Below are 14,731 nucleotides of genomic sequence, written 5' to 3'. Positions count from 1 at the left end.
ACATCACACATGATAGGAGCCTTGGTTTCCTTGATGGCACTCCAGAGAAACCCCAAGAACACTGTTTCAAGGCTAGAGGGTTCCTGAGGTCACTGTAGCAACACGAAAGAGCTCCGTGGACCAAAAATCAACTCGAGATGAGAGGTTATTCCCTGGCTTCAACTCCACAGTAATACCAGCTTACCACAAGCACCTCAAGAGGAGGCTTCTCTCAGCTCTAGGTATGTGAGAGGGACCCTGAGTTTGCGGCCTCAAGTGGAATGGACACTGCGATGCCCTGACGCGAAATAAGGCCGGATATCCCTGCAGTGACTAGAATGCAGGCTCGTCTTGCATCTCCCAAGACGAAAGGATGTCTGAATCCCCTGTGGAGACCACAGAGAAAGACCTAGTTCCCAACCTCTTCGTGACCGGAGGCCTCACATCCTTTGAAAACTCCAGAGGTACGCGGAGATCAGTGCCTCCAAAGGAGACGATGCCTGACTCCTCGTGAAACTTGGTAGGAGTCCCAGGATTCCAGTGGCACGTGGAAAGGGACCCTTGGTCTCCCGCCTCAGCTGGAGAGGCGTCCCAATTGCCCTGCCAAGCCTCGAGGAGAATCCCGAGTTGTCCCTCGCAACTAGGCAGGAGTCCTGACGTCGCTGAACAAACACATGTGTGGAAGGGCCATCCCCGTCGTAACTCGGAAATATACCCCAGGTTCCCGCAGCAACTCGAGAAAAACCATGAGACTACCCCCTCGCCGCAAGATGAGTCCCGATTTCCCTGCACTGCGTGCAGAGCAATTCCGTGTGGCACATCACACATGAAAGGAGCCTTGGTTTCCTTGATGGCACTCCAGAGAAACACCAAGAACACTGTTTCAAGGCTAGAAGAATCCTGAGGTCACTGTAGCAACACGAAAGAGCTCCGTGGACCAAAAATCAACTCGAGATGAGAGGTTAGTCCCTGGCTTCGACTCCAGAGGAATACCAGCTTACCACAAGCAACTCAAGAGGAGGCTTCTCTCAGCTCTAGGTATGTGAGAGGGACCCTGAGTTTGCGGCTCAAGTGGAATGGACACTGCGATGCCCTGACGCGAAATAAGGCCGGATATCGCTGCAGTGACTTGAATGCAGGCTCGTCTTGCATCTCCCAAGACGAAAGGATGTCTGAATCCCCTGTGGAGACCACAGAGAAAGACCTAGTTCCCCACCTCATCGCGATCGGAGGCCTCAAATCCTTTGAAAACTCCAGAGGTACGCGGAGATCAGTGCCTCCAAAGGAGACGATGCCTTACTCCTCTGAAACTTGATAGGAGTCCCAGGATTCCTGTGGCACGTGGAAAGGGACACTTGGTCTCCCGCCTCAGCTGGAGAGGCGTCCCAATTGCCCTGCCAAGCCTCGAGGAGAATTCCGAGTTGTCCCTCGCAACTAGGCAGCAGTCCTGACGTCGCTGAACAACCACATGTTTGGAAGGGCCATCCCCGTCGTAACTCGAGAATATACCCCAGGTTCCCACCGCAACTCCAGAAAAACCATGAGACTTCCACCTCGACGGAAAATGAGGCCCGAACACTGCACTGCGTGCAGAGCAATTCCGTGTTGCACATCACACATGAAAGAAGCCTTGATTTCCTTGATGGCACTCCAGAGAAACCCCAAGAACACTGTTTCAAGGCTAGAGGGATCCTGAGGTCACTGTAGCAACACGAAAGAGCTCCGTGGACCAAAAATCAACTCGAGATGAGAGGTTAGTCCCTGGCTTCGACTCCAGAGGAATACCACCTTACCACAAGCACCTCAAGAGGAGGCTTCTCTCAGCTCTAGGTATGTGAGAGGGACCCTGAGTTTGCGGCCTCAAGTGGAATGGACACCGCGATGCCCTGACTCGAAATAAGGCCGGTTATCCCCGCAGTGACTTGAATGCAGGCTTGTCTTGCATATCACAAGAAGAAAGGATGTCTGAATCCCCTGTGGAGACCACAGAGAAAGACCTAGTCTCTCACCTCATCGCGATCGGAGGCCTCACATCCTTTGAAAACTCCAAAGGTACGCGGAGATCAGTGCCTCCAAATGAGACGATGCCTGACTCCTCGTGAAACTTGATAGGAGTCCCAGGATTCCTGTGGCACGTGGAAAGGGACCCTTGGTCTCCCGCCTCAGCTGGAGAGGCGTCCCAATTGCCCTGCCAAGCCTCGAGGAGAATCCCGAGTTGTCCCTCGAAACTAGGCAGGAGTCCTGACGTCGCTGAACAAACACGTGGGTGGAAGGACCATCCCCGTCGTAACTCGAGAATATGCCCCAGGTTCCCGCCGCAACTCGAGGAAAACCATGAGACTTCCCCCTCGCCGCGAGATGAGACCCGATTCCCCTGCACTGCGTGCAGAGCAATTCCGTGTTGCACATCACACATGAAAGGAGCCTTGATTTCCTTGATGGCATTCCAGAGAAACCCCAAGAACACTGTTTCAAGGCTAGAGGGATCCTGAGGTCACTGTAGCAACACGAAAGAGCTCCGTGGACCAAAAATCAACTCGAGATGAGAGGTTAGTCCCTGGCTTCGACTCCAGAGGAATACCACCCTACCACAAGCACCTCAAGAGGAGGCTTCTCTCAGCTCTAGGTATGTGAGAGGGACCCTGAGTTTGCAGCCTCAAGTGGAATGGACACTGCGATGCCCTAACGCGAAATAACGCCGGATATCCCTGCAGTGACTTGAATGCAGGCTCGTCTTGCATCTCCCAAGATGAAAGGATGTCTGAATCCCCTGTGGAGACCACAGAGAAAGACCTAGTTCCCCACCTCATCGCGACCGGAGGCCTCACATCCATTGAAAACTCCAGAGGTACGCGGAGATCAGTGCCTCCAAAGGACACGATGCCTGACTCCTCGTGAAACTTGATTGGAGTCCCAGGATTACTGTGGCACGTGGAAAGCGACACTTCGTCTCCCGCCCCAGCTGGAGAGTTGTCCCAATTGCCCTGCCAAGCCTCGAGGAGAATCCCGAGTTGTTCCTCGCAAGTAGGCAGGAGTCCTGAGGTCGCTGAACAAACACGTGGGTGGAAGGGCCATCCCCGTCGTAACTCGAGAATATACCCCAGGTTCCCGCCGCAACTCGAGAAAAACCATGAGACTTCCCGCTGGCCTCAAGATGAGGCCCGATTCCCCCGCACTGCATTCAAAGCAATTCCGTATTGCACATCACACATGAAAGGAGCCTTGATTTCCTTGATGGCACTCCAGAGAAACCCCAAGAACACTGTTTCAAGGCTAGAGGCATCCTGAGGTCACTGTAGCAACACGAAAGAGCTCCGTGGACCAAAAATCAACTCGAGATGAGAGGTTAGTCCCTGGCTTCGACTCCAGAGGAATACCACCTTACCACAAGCACCTCAAGAGGAGGCTTCTCTCAGCTCTAGCTATGTGAGAGGGACCCTGAGTTTGTGGCCTCAAGTGGAATGGACACCGCGACGCCCTGACTCGAAATAACGCCGGATATCCCTGCAGTGACTTGAATGCAGGCTCGTCTTGCATCTCCCAAGACGAAAGGATGTCTGAATCCCCTGTGGAGGCCACAGAGAAAAACCTAGTTCCCAACCTCATCGCGACCGGAGGCCTCACATCCTTTGAAAACTCCAGAGGTACGCGGAGATCAGTGCCTCCAAATGAGACGATGCCTGACTCCTCGTGAAACTTGAGGAGTCCCAGGATTCCTATAGCACATGAAAAGAGACCCTTGGTCTCCCGCCTCAGCTGGAGAGGCGTCCCAATTGCCCTGCCAAGCCTCGAGGAGAATCCCGAGTTTTTCCTCGCAACTAGGCAGGAGTCCTGACGTCGCTGAACAAACACCTGTGTGGAAGGGCCATCCCCGTCGTAACTCGAGAATATACCCCAGGTTCCTACTGCAACACGAGAACAACCATGAGACTTCCCCCTCGCCGCGAGATGAGGCCCGATTCCCCTGCACTGCGTGGAGAGCAGTTCCGTGTTGCACATCACGCATGAAAGGAGCCTTGATTTCCTTGATGGCACTCCAGAGAAACCCAAAGAACACTGTTTGAAGGCTAGGGGGATCCTGAGGTCACTGTAGCAACACGAAAGAGCTCCGTGGACCAAAAATCAACTCGAGATGAGAGGTTAGTCCCTGGCTTCGACTCCAGAGGAATACCACCTTACCACAAGCACCTCAAGAGGAGGCTTCTCTCAGCTCTAGCTATGTGAGAGGGACCCTGACTTTGCGGCCTCAAGTGAAATGGACACCGCGATGCCCTGACTCGAAATAAGGCCGGATATCCCTGCAGTGACTTGAATGCAGGCTCGTCTTGCATCTCCCAAGACGAAAGGATGTCTGAATCCCCTGTGGAGACCACAGAGAAAGACCTAGTTCCCCACCTCATCGCGACCGGAGGCCTCACATCCTTTGAAAACTCCAGAGGTACGCGGAGATCAGTGCCACCAAAGGAGACGATGCCTGACTCCTCGTGAAACTTGATAGGAGTCCCAGGATTCCTGTGGCACGTGGAAAGGGAGACTTGGTCTCCCGCGTCAGCTGGAGAGGCGTCCCAATTGCCCTGCCAAGCCTCGAGGAGAATCCCGAGTTGTCCCTCGAAACTAGGCAGGAGTCCTGACGTCGCTGAATAAACACGTGGATGGAAGGGCCATCCCCGTCGTAACTCGAGAATATACCCCAGGTTTTCGCCGCAACTCGAAAAAAACCATGAGTCTTCCCCCTCGCCGTGACATGAGGCCCGATACCCCTGCACTGCATGCAGAGCAATTCCGTGTTGCACATCAAACATGAAAGGCGCCTTGATTTCCTTGATGGCACTCCAGAGAAACCCCAAGAACACTGTTTCAAGGCTAGAGGGATCCTGAGGTCACTGTAGCAACACGAAAGAGCTCCGTGGACTAAAAATCAACTCGAGATGAGAGGTTAGTCCCTGGCTTCGACTCCAGAGGAATACCACCTTACCACAAGCACCTCAAGAGGAGGCTTCTCTCAGCTCTAGCTATGTGAGAGGGACCCTGAGTTTGCGGCCTCAAGTGGAATGGACACCGCGACGCGCTGAGTCGAAATAAGGCCGGATATCCCTGCAGTGACTTGAATGCAGGCTCGTCTTGCATCTCCCAAGACGAAAGGATGTCTGAATCCCCTGTGGAGACCACAGAGAAAGACCTAGTTCCCCACTTCATGGCGACCAGAGGCCTCACATCCTTTGAAAACTCCAGAGGTACGCGGACATCAGTGCCTCCAAAGGAGACGATGCCTGACTCCTCGTGAAACTTGATAGGAGTCTCAGGATTCCTGTGGCACGTGGAAAGGGACCCTTGGTCTCCCGCCTCAGCTGGAGAGGCGTCCCAATTGCCCTGCCAAGCCTCGAGGAGAATCCCGAGTTGTCCCTCGCAACTAGGCAGGAGTCCTGACGTCACTGAACAAACACGTGGGTGGAAGGGCCATCCCCGTCGGAACTCGAGAATATACACCAGGTTCCCACCGCAACTCTAGAAAAACCATGAGACTTCCCCCTCGCCGCGAGATGAGGCCCGATTCCCCTGCACTGCGTGCAGAGCAATTCCGTGTTGCACATCACACATGAAAGGAGCCTTGATTTCCTTGGTGGCACTCCAGAGAAACGCCAAGAACACTGTTTCAAGGCTAGAGGGATCCTGAGGTCACTGTAGCAACACGAAAGAGCTCCGTGGACCACAAATCAACTCGAGATGAGAGGTTAGTCCCTGGCTTCGACTCCAGAGGAATACCACCTTACCACAAGCACCTCAAGAGGAGGCTTCTCTCAGCTCTAGCTATGTGAAAAGGACCCTGAGTTTGCACCCTGAAGTGGAATGGACACCGCGACGCCCTGACTCGAAATAAGGCCGGATATCCCTGCAGTGACTTGAATGCAGGCTCGTCTTGCATCTCACAAGATGAAACGTTGTCTGAATCCCCTGTGGAAACCACAGAGAAAGAACTAGTTCCCCACCTCACCGCGACCGGAGGCCTCACATCCTTTGAAAATTCCAGAGGTACGCAGAGATCAGTGCCTCCAAAGGAGACAATGCCTGACTCCTCGTGAAACTTGATAGGAGTCCCAGGATTCCTGTGGCACGTGGAAAGGGACCCTTGGTCTCCCGCCTCAGCTGGAGAGGCGTCCCAATTGCCCTGCCAAGCCTCGAGGAGAATCCCGAGTTTTCCCTCGCAACTAGGCAGGAGTCCTGACGTCGCTGAACAAACACGTGTGTGAAAGGGCCATCCCCGTCGTAACTCGAGAATATACCCCAGGTTCCCGCCGCAACTCGAGAAAAACCATGAGACTTCCCCCTCGCCGCGAGATGAGGCCCGATTCCCCTGCTCTGCATGCAGAGCAATTCCGTGTTGCACATCACACATGAAAGGAGCCTTGATTTCCTTGATGGCACTCCAGAGAAACCCCAAGAACCCTGTTTCCAGGCTGGAGGCATCCTGAGGTCACTGTAGCAACACGAAAGAGCTCCGTGGACCAAAAATCAAGTCGAGATGAGAGGTTAGTCCCTGGCTTCGACTCCAGAGGAATACCACCTTACCACAAGCACCTCAAGAGGAGGCTTCTCTCAGCTCTAGGTATGTGAGAGGGACCCTGAGTTTGTGGCCCCAAGTGGAATGGACACCGCGATGCCCTGACTCGAAATAAGGCCGGATATCCCTGCAGTGACTTGAATGCAGGCTCGTCTTGCATCTCCCAAGACGAAAGGATGTCTGAATTCCCTGTGGAGACCACAGAGAAAAACCTAGTTCCCCACCTCATCGCGACCGGAGGCCTCACATCCTTTGAAAACTCCAGAGGTACGCGGAGATCAGTGCCTCCAAAGGAGACGATGCCTGACTCCTCGTGAAACTTGAGGAGTCCCAGGATTCCTATGGCACGTGGAAAGGGACCCTTGGTCTCCCGCCTCAGCTGGAGAGGCGTCCCAATTGCCCTGCCAAGCCTCGAGGAGAATCCCGAGTTTTCCCTCGCAACTAGGCAGGAGTCCTGACGACACTGAACAAACACGTGGGTGGAAGGGCCATCCCCGTCGGAACTCGAGAATATACACCAGGTTCCCACCGCAACTCGAGAAAAACCATGAGACTTCCCCCTCGCCGCGAGATGAGGCCCGATTCCCCTGCACTGCGTGCAGAGCAATTCTGTGTTGCACATCAAACATGAAAGGAGCCTTGATTTCCTTGGTGGCACTCCAGAGAAACGCCAAGAACACTGTTTCAAGGCTAGAGGGATCCTGAGGTCACTGTAGCAACACGAAAGAGCTCCGTGGACCAAAAATCAACTCGAGATGAGAGGTTATTCCCTGGCTTCGACTCCAGAGGAATACCACCTTACCACAAGCACCTCAAGAGGAGGCTTCTCTCAGCTCTAGCTATGTGAAAAGGACCCTGAGTTTGCAGCCTCAAGTGGAATGGACACCGCGACGCCCTGACTCGAAATAAGGCCGGATATCCCTGCAGTGACTTAAATGCAGGCTCGTCTTGCATCTCCCAAGACGAAAGGATGTCTGAATCCCCTGTGGAGACCACAGAGAAAGACCTAGTTCGCCACCTCATCGCGACGGGAGGCCTCACATCCTTTGAAAACTCCAGAGGTACGCGGAGATCAGTGCCTCCAAAGGAGACGATGCCTGACTCCTCGTGAAACTTGATAGGAGACCCAGGATTCCTGTGGCACGTGGAACGGGACCCTTGGTCTCCCGCCTCAGCTGGAGAGGCGTCCCAATTGCCCTGCCAAGCCTCGAGGAGAATCCCGAGTTGTCCCTCGCAACTAGGCAGGAGTCCTGACGTCGCGGAATGAACACGTGGGTGGAAGGGCCATCCCCGTCGTAACTCGAGAATATACCCCAGGTTCCCGCCGAAACTCGAGAAAAACCATGAGACTTCCCCCTCGCCGCGAAATGAGGCCCGATTCCCCTGCACTGCGTGCAGAGCAATTCCGTGTTGCATATCACACATGAAAGGAGCCTTGATTTCCTTGATGGCACTCCAGAGAAACCCCAAGAACACTGTTTCAAGGCTAGAGGGATCCTGAGGTCACTCTAGCAACACAAAAGAGCTCCGTGGACCAAAAATCAACTCGAGATGAGAGGTTAGTCCCTGGCTTCGAATCCAGAGGAATACCATCTTACCACAAGCACCTCAAGAGGAGGCTTCTCTCAGCTCTAGGTATGTGAGAGGGACCCTGAGTTTGCGGCCGCATGTGGAATGTACACTGCGATGCCCTGACGCGAAATAATGCCGGATATCCCTGCAGTGACTTGAATGCAGGCTCGTCTTGCATCTCCCAAGACGAAACGATGTCTGAATCCCCTGTGGAGACCACAGAGAAAGACCGAGTTCCCAACCTCATCGCGACCGGAGGCATCACATCCTTTGAAAACTCCAGACGTACGCGGAGATCAGTGCCTCCAAGGGAGACGATGCCTGACTCCTCGTGAAACTTGATAGGAGTCCCAGGATTCCTGTGGCACGTGGAAAGGGACCCTTGGTCTTCCGCCTCAGCTGGAGAGGCGTCCCAATTGCCCTGCCAAGCCTCGAGGAGAATCCCGAGTTGTCCCTCGCAACTAGGCAGGAGTACTGCCGTCGCTGAACAAACACGTGGGTGGAAGGGCCATCCCCGTCGTAACTCGAGAATATACCCCAGGTTCCCGCCGCAACTCGAGAAAAACCTTGAGACTTCCCCCTCGCCGCGAGATGAGGCCCGATTTCCCTGCACTGCGTGCAGAGCAATTCCGTGTTGCACATCACACATGAAAGGAGCCTTGATTTCCTTGATGGCACTCCAGAGAAACCCCAAGAACACTGTTTCAAGGCTAGAGGGATCCTGAGGTCACTGTAGCAACACGAAAGAGCTCCGTGGACCAAAAATCAACTCGAGATGAGAGGTTAGTCCCTGGCTTCGACTCCAGAGGAATACCACCTTACCACAAGCACCTCAAGAGGAGGCTTCTCTCAGCTCTAGGTATGTGAGAGGGACCCTGAGATTGCGGCCTCAAGTGGAATGGACACTGCGATGCCCTGACTCGAAATAAGGCCGGATATCCCTGCAGTGACTTGAATGCAGGCTCGTCTTGCATCTCCCAAGACAAAAGGATGTCTGAATCCCCTGTGGAGACCACAGAGAAAGACCTAGTTCCCCACCTCATCGCGACCGGAGGCCTCACATCCTTTGAGAACTCCAGACGTATGCGGAGATCAGTGCCTCCAAGGGAGACGATGCCTGACTCCTCGTGAAACTTCTTAGGAGTCCCAGGATTCCTGTGGCACGTGGAAAGGGACCCTTGGTCTCCCGCCGCAGCTGGAGAGGCGTCCCAATTGCCCTGCCAAGCCTTGAGGAGAATCCCCAGTTTTCACTCGCAACTAGGCAGGAGTCCTTCCGTCGCTGAACAAACACGTGGGTGGAAGGGCCATCCCCGTCCTAACTCGAGAATATACCCCAGGTTCCCACCGCAACTCGAGAAAAACCATGAGACTTCCCCCTCGCCGCGAGATGAAGCCCGATTCCCCTGCACTGCGTGCAGAGGAATTCCGTGTTGCATATCACACATGAAAGGAGCCTTGATTACCTTGATGGCACTCCAGAGAAACCCCAAGAACACTGTTTCAAGGCTAGAGGGATCCTGAGGTCACTGTAGCAACACAAAAGAGCTCCGTGGACCAAAAATCAACTCGAGATGAGAGGTTAGTCCCTGGCTCAACTCCAGAGGAAACCACCTTACCACAAGCACCTCAAGAGGAGGCTTCTCTCAGCTCTAGGTATGTGAGAGGGACCCTGAGTTTGCGGCCTCAAGTGGAATGGACACCGCGATGCCCTGACTCGAAATAAGGCCGGATATCCCTGCAGTGACTTGAATGCAGGCTCGTCTTGCATCTCCAAAGACGAAAGGATGTCTGAATCCCCTGTGGAGACCACAGAGAAAGCCCGAGTTCCCCACCTCATCGCGACCGGAGGCCTCACATACTTTGAAAATTCCAGAGGTACACTGAGATCAGTGCCTCCAAAGGAGACGATGCCTGACTCCTCGTGAAACTTGATAGGAGTCCCAGGACTCCTGTGGCACTTGGAAAGGGACCCTTGGTCTCCCGCCTCAGCTGGAGAGGCGTCCCAATTGCCCTGCGAAGCCTCGAGGAGAATCCCGAGTTGTCCCTCGCAACAAAGCAGGAGTACTGACGTCGCTGAACAAACACGTGGGTGGAAGGGCCATCCCCGTCGTAACTCGAGAATATACCCCAGGTTTCCGCCGCAACTCGGCAAAAACCATGAGACTTCCCCCTCGCCGCAAGATGAGGCCCAATTCCCCTGCACTGCATTCAAAGCAATTCCGTATTGCACATCAAACATGAAAGGAGCCTTGATTTCCTTGATTGCACTCCAGAGAAACCCAAAGAACACTGTTTCAAGGCTAGAGGGATCCTAAGGTCACTGTAGCCACACGAAAGAGCTCCGTGGACCAAAAATCAACTCGAGATGAGAGGTTAGTCCCTGGCTTCGACTCCAGAGGAAACCACCTTACCAAAAGCACCTCAAGAGGAGGCTTCTCTCAGCTCTAGCTTTGTGAGAGGGACCCTGAGTTTGCGGGCTCAAGTGGAATGGACACCGCGATGCCCTGACTCGAAATAAGGCCGGATATCCCTGCAGTGACTTGAATGCAGGCTCGTCTTGCATCTCCCAAGATGAAAGGATGTCTGAATCCCCTGTGGAGACCACAGAGAAAGACCTAGTTCCCCACTTCATGGCGACCAGAGGCCTCACATCCTTTGAAAACTCCAGAGGTACGCGGAGATCAGTGCCTCCAAAGGAGACGATGCCTGACTCCTCGTGAAACTTAATAGGAGTCCCAGGATTCCTGTGGCACGTGGAACGGGACCCTTGGTCTCCCGCCTCACCTGGAGAGGCGTCCCAATTTCCCTGCCAAGCCTCGAGGAGAATCCCGAGTTGTCCCTCGCAACTAGGCAGGAGTCCTGACGTCGCTGAACAAACACGTGGGTGGAAGGACCATCCCCGTCGTAACTCGAGAATATACCCCAGGTTCCCGCCGCAACTCGAGAAAAACCTTGAGACTTCCCCCTCGCCGCGAGATGAGGCCCGATTTCCCTGCACTGCGTGCAGAGCAATTCCGTGTTGCACATCACACATGAAAGGAGCCTTGATTTCCTTGATGGCACTCCAGAGAAACCCCAAGAACACTGTTTCAAGGCTAGAGGGATCCTGAGGTCACTGTAGCAACACGAAAGAGCTCCGTGGACCAAAAATCAACTCGAGATGAGAGGTTAGTCCCTGGCTTCGACTCCAGAGGAATACCACCTTACCACAAGCACCTCAAGAGGAGGCTTCTCTCAGCTCTAGGTATGTGAGAGGGACCCTGAGATTGCGGCCTCAAGTGGAATGGACACTGCGATGCCCTGACGCGAAATAAGGCCGGATATCCCTGCAGTGACTTGAATGCAGGCTCGTCTTGCATCTCCCAAGACAAAAGGATGTCTGAATCCCCTGTGGAGACCACAGAGAAAGACCTAGTTCCCCACCTCATCGCGACCGGAGGCCTCACATCCTTTGAAAACTCCAGACGTATGCGGAGATCAGTGCCTCCAAGGGAGACGATGCCTGACTCCTCGTGAAACTTCTTAGGAGTCCCAGGATTCCTGTGGCACGTGGAAAGGGACCCTTGGTCTCCCGCCGCAGCTGGAGAGGCGTCCCAATTGCCCTGCCAAGCCTCGAGGAGAATCCCCAGTTTTCACTCGCAACTAGGCAGGAGTCCTGCCGTCGCTGAAAAAACACGTGGGTGGAAGGGCCATCCCCGTCGTAACTCGAGAATATACCCCAGGTTCCCACCGCAACTCGAGAAAAACCATGAGACTTCCCCCTCGCCGCGAGATGAAGCCCGATTCCCCTGCACTGCGTGCAGAGCAATTCCGTGTTGCATATCACACATGAATGGAGTCTTGATTTCCTTGATGGCACTCCAGAGAAACCCCAAGAACACTGTTTCAAGGCTAGAGGGATCCTGAGGTCACTGTAGCAACACAAAAGAGCTCCGTGGACCAAAAATCAACTCGAGATGAGAGGTTAGTCCCTGGCTCAACTCCAGAGGAAACCACCTTACCACAAGCACCTCAAGAGGAGGCTTCTCTCAGCTCTAGGTATGTGAGAGGGACCCTGAGTTTGCGGCCTCAAGTGGAATGGACACCGCGATGCCCTGACTCGAAATAAGGCCGGATATCCCTGCAGTGACTTGAATGCAGGCTCGTCTTGCATCTCCAAAGACGAAAGGATGTCTGAATCCCCTGTGGAGACCACAGAGAAAGCCCGAGTTCCCCACCTCATCGCGACCGGAGGCCTCACATACTTTGAAAATTCCAGAGGTACACTGAGATCAGTGCCTCCAAAGGAGACGATGCCTGACTCCTCGTGAAACTTGATAGGAGTCCCAGGATTCCTGTGGCACTTGGAAAGGGACCCTTGGTCTCCCGCCTCAGCTGGAGAGGCGTCCCAATTGCCCTGCGAAGCCTCGAGGAGAATCCCGCGTTGTCCCTCGCAACAAAGCAGGAGTACTGACGTCGCTGAACAAACACGTGGGTGGAAGGGCCATCCCCGTCGTAACTCGAGAATATACCCCAGGTTCCCGCCGCAACTCGAGAAAAACCATGAGACTTCCCCCTCGCCGCAAGATGAGGCCCGATTCCCCTGCACTGCATTCAAAGCAATTCCGTATTGCACATCAAACATGAAAGGAGCCTTGATTTCCTTGATTGCACTCCAGAGAAACTCAAAGAACACTGTTTCAAGGCTAGAGGGATCCTAAGGTCACTGTAGCCACACGAAAGAGCTCCGTGGACCAAAAATCAACTCGAGATGAGAGGTTAGTCCCTGGCTCGACTCCAGAGGAAACCACCTTACCAAAAGCACCTCAAGAGGAGGCTTCTCTCAGCTCTAGCTATGTGAGAGGGACCCTGAGTTTGCGGCCTCAAGTGGAATGGACACCGCGATGCCCTGACTCGAAATAAGGCCGGATATCCCTGCAGTGACTTGAATGCAGGCTCGTCTTGCATCTCCCAAGATGAAAGGATGTCTGAATCCCCTGTGGAGACCACAGAGAAAGACCTAGTTCCCCACTTCATGGCGACCAGAGGCCTCACATCCTTTGAAAACTCCAGAGGTACGCGGAGATCAGTGCCTCCAAAGGAGACGATGCCTGACTCCTCGTGAAACTTGATAGGAGTCCCAGGATTCCTGTGGCACGTGGAAAGGGACCCTTGGTCTCCCGCCTCAGCTGGAGAGGCGTCCCAATTGCCCTGCCAAGCCTCGAGGAGAATCCCGAGTTGTCCCTCGCAACTAGGCAGGAGTCCTGACGTCGCTGAACAAACACGTGGGTGGAAGGACCATCCCCGTCGTAACTCGAGAATATAACACAGGTTCCCGCAGCAACTCGAGAAAAACCATGAGACTTCCAACTCGCCGCAAGATGAGGCCCGATTCCCCTGCACTGCTTGCAGAGCAATTCCGTGTTGCACATCACACATGAAAAGAGCCTTGATTTCCTTGATGGCACTCCAGAGAAACCCCAAGAACACTGTTTCAAGGCTAGAGAGATCCTGAGGTCACTGTAGCTACACGAAGGAGCTCCATGGACCAGAAATCAACTCGAGATGAGAGGTTAGTCCCTGGCTTCAACTCCAGAGGAACACCACCTGACCACAAGCACCTCAAGAGGAGGCTTCTCTCAGCTCTAGGTATGTGAGAGGGACCCTGAGTTTGCGGCCACAAGTGGAATGGACACCGCAATTCCCTGACTCGAAATAAGGCCGGATATCCCTGCAGTGACTTGAATGCAGGCTCGTCTTGCATCTCCCAAGACGAAAGGATGTCTGAATCCCCTGTGGAGACCACAGAGAAAGACCTAGTTCCCCACCTCATCGTGACCGGAGGCCTCACATCCTTTGAAAACTCCAGAGGTACGCGGAGATAAGTGCCTCCAAAGGAGACGATGCCTGACTCCTCGTGAAACTTGGTAGGAGTCCCAGGATTCCAGTGGCACGTGGAAAGGGACCCTTGGTCTCCCGCCTCAGCTGGAGAGGCGTCCCAATTGCCCTGCCAAGCCTCGAGGAGAATCCCGAGTTGTCCCTCGCAACTAGGCAGGAGTCCTGACGTCGCTGAACAAACACATGTGTGGAAGGGCCATCCCCGTCGTAACTCGGAAATATACCCCAGGTTCCCGCCGCAACTCCAGAAAAACCATGAGACTTCCACCTCGACGGAAAATGAGGCCCGAACGCTGCACTGCGTGCAGAGCAATTCCGTGTTGCACATCACACATGAAAGAAGCCTTGATTTCCTTGATGGCACTCCAGAGAAACCCCAAGAACACTGTTTCAAGGCTAGAGGGATCCTGAGGTCACTGTAGCAACACGAAAGAGCTCCGTGGACCAAAAATCAACTCGAGATGAGAGGTTAGTCCCTGGCTTCGACTCCAGAGGAATACCACCTTACCACAAGCACCTCAAGAGGAGGCTTCTCTCAGCTCTAGGTATGTGAGAGGGACCCTGAGTTTTCGGCCTCAAGTGGAATGGACACCGCGATGCCCTGACTCGAAATAAGGCCGGTTATCCCCGCAGTGACTTGAATGCAGGCTTGTCTTGCATATCACAAGAAGAAAGGATGTCTGAATCCCCTGTGGAGACCACAGAGAAAGACCTAGTCTCTCACCTCATCGCGATCGGAGGCCT

Source organism: Cervus elaphus, chromosome 32, assembly GCF_910594005.1.
Source record: "Cervus elaphus chromosome 32, mCerEla1.1, whole genome shotgun sequence".
NCBI classification, from domain to species: Eukaryota; Metazoa; Chordata; class Mammalia; order Artiodactyla; family Cervidae; genus Cervus; species Cervus elaphus.
The sequence above is the reverse complement of the archived record's forward strand: the minus strand, read 5'-3'. Positions refer to the sequence as shown.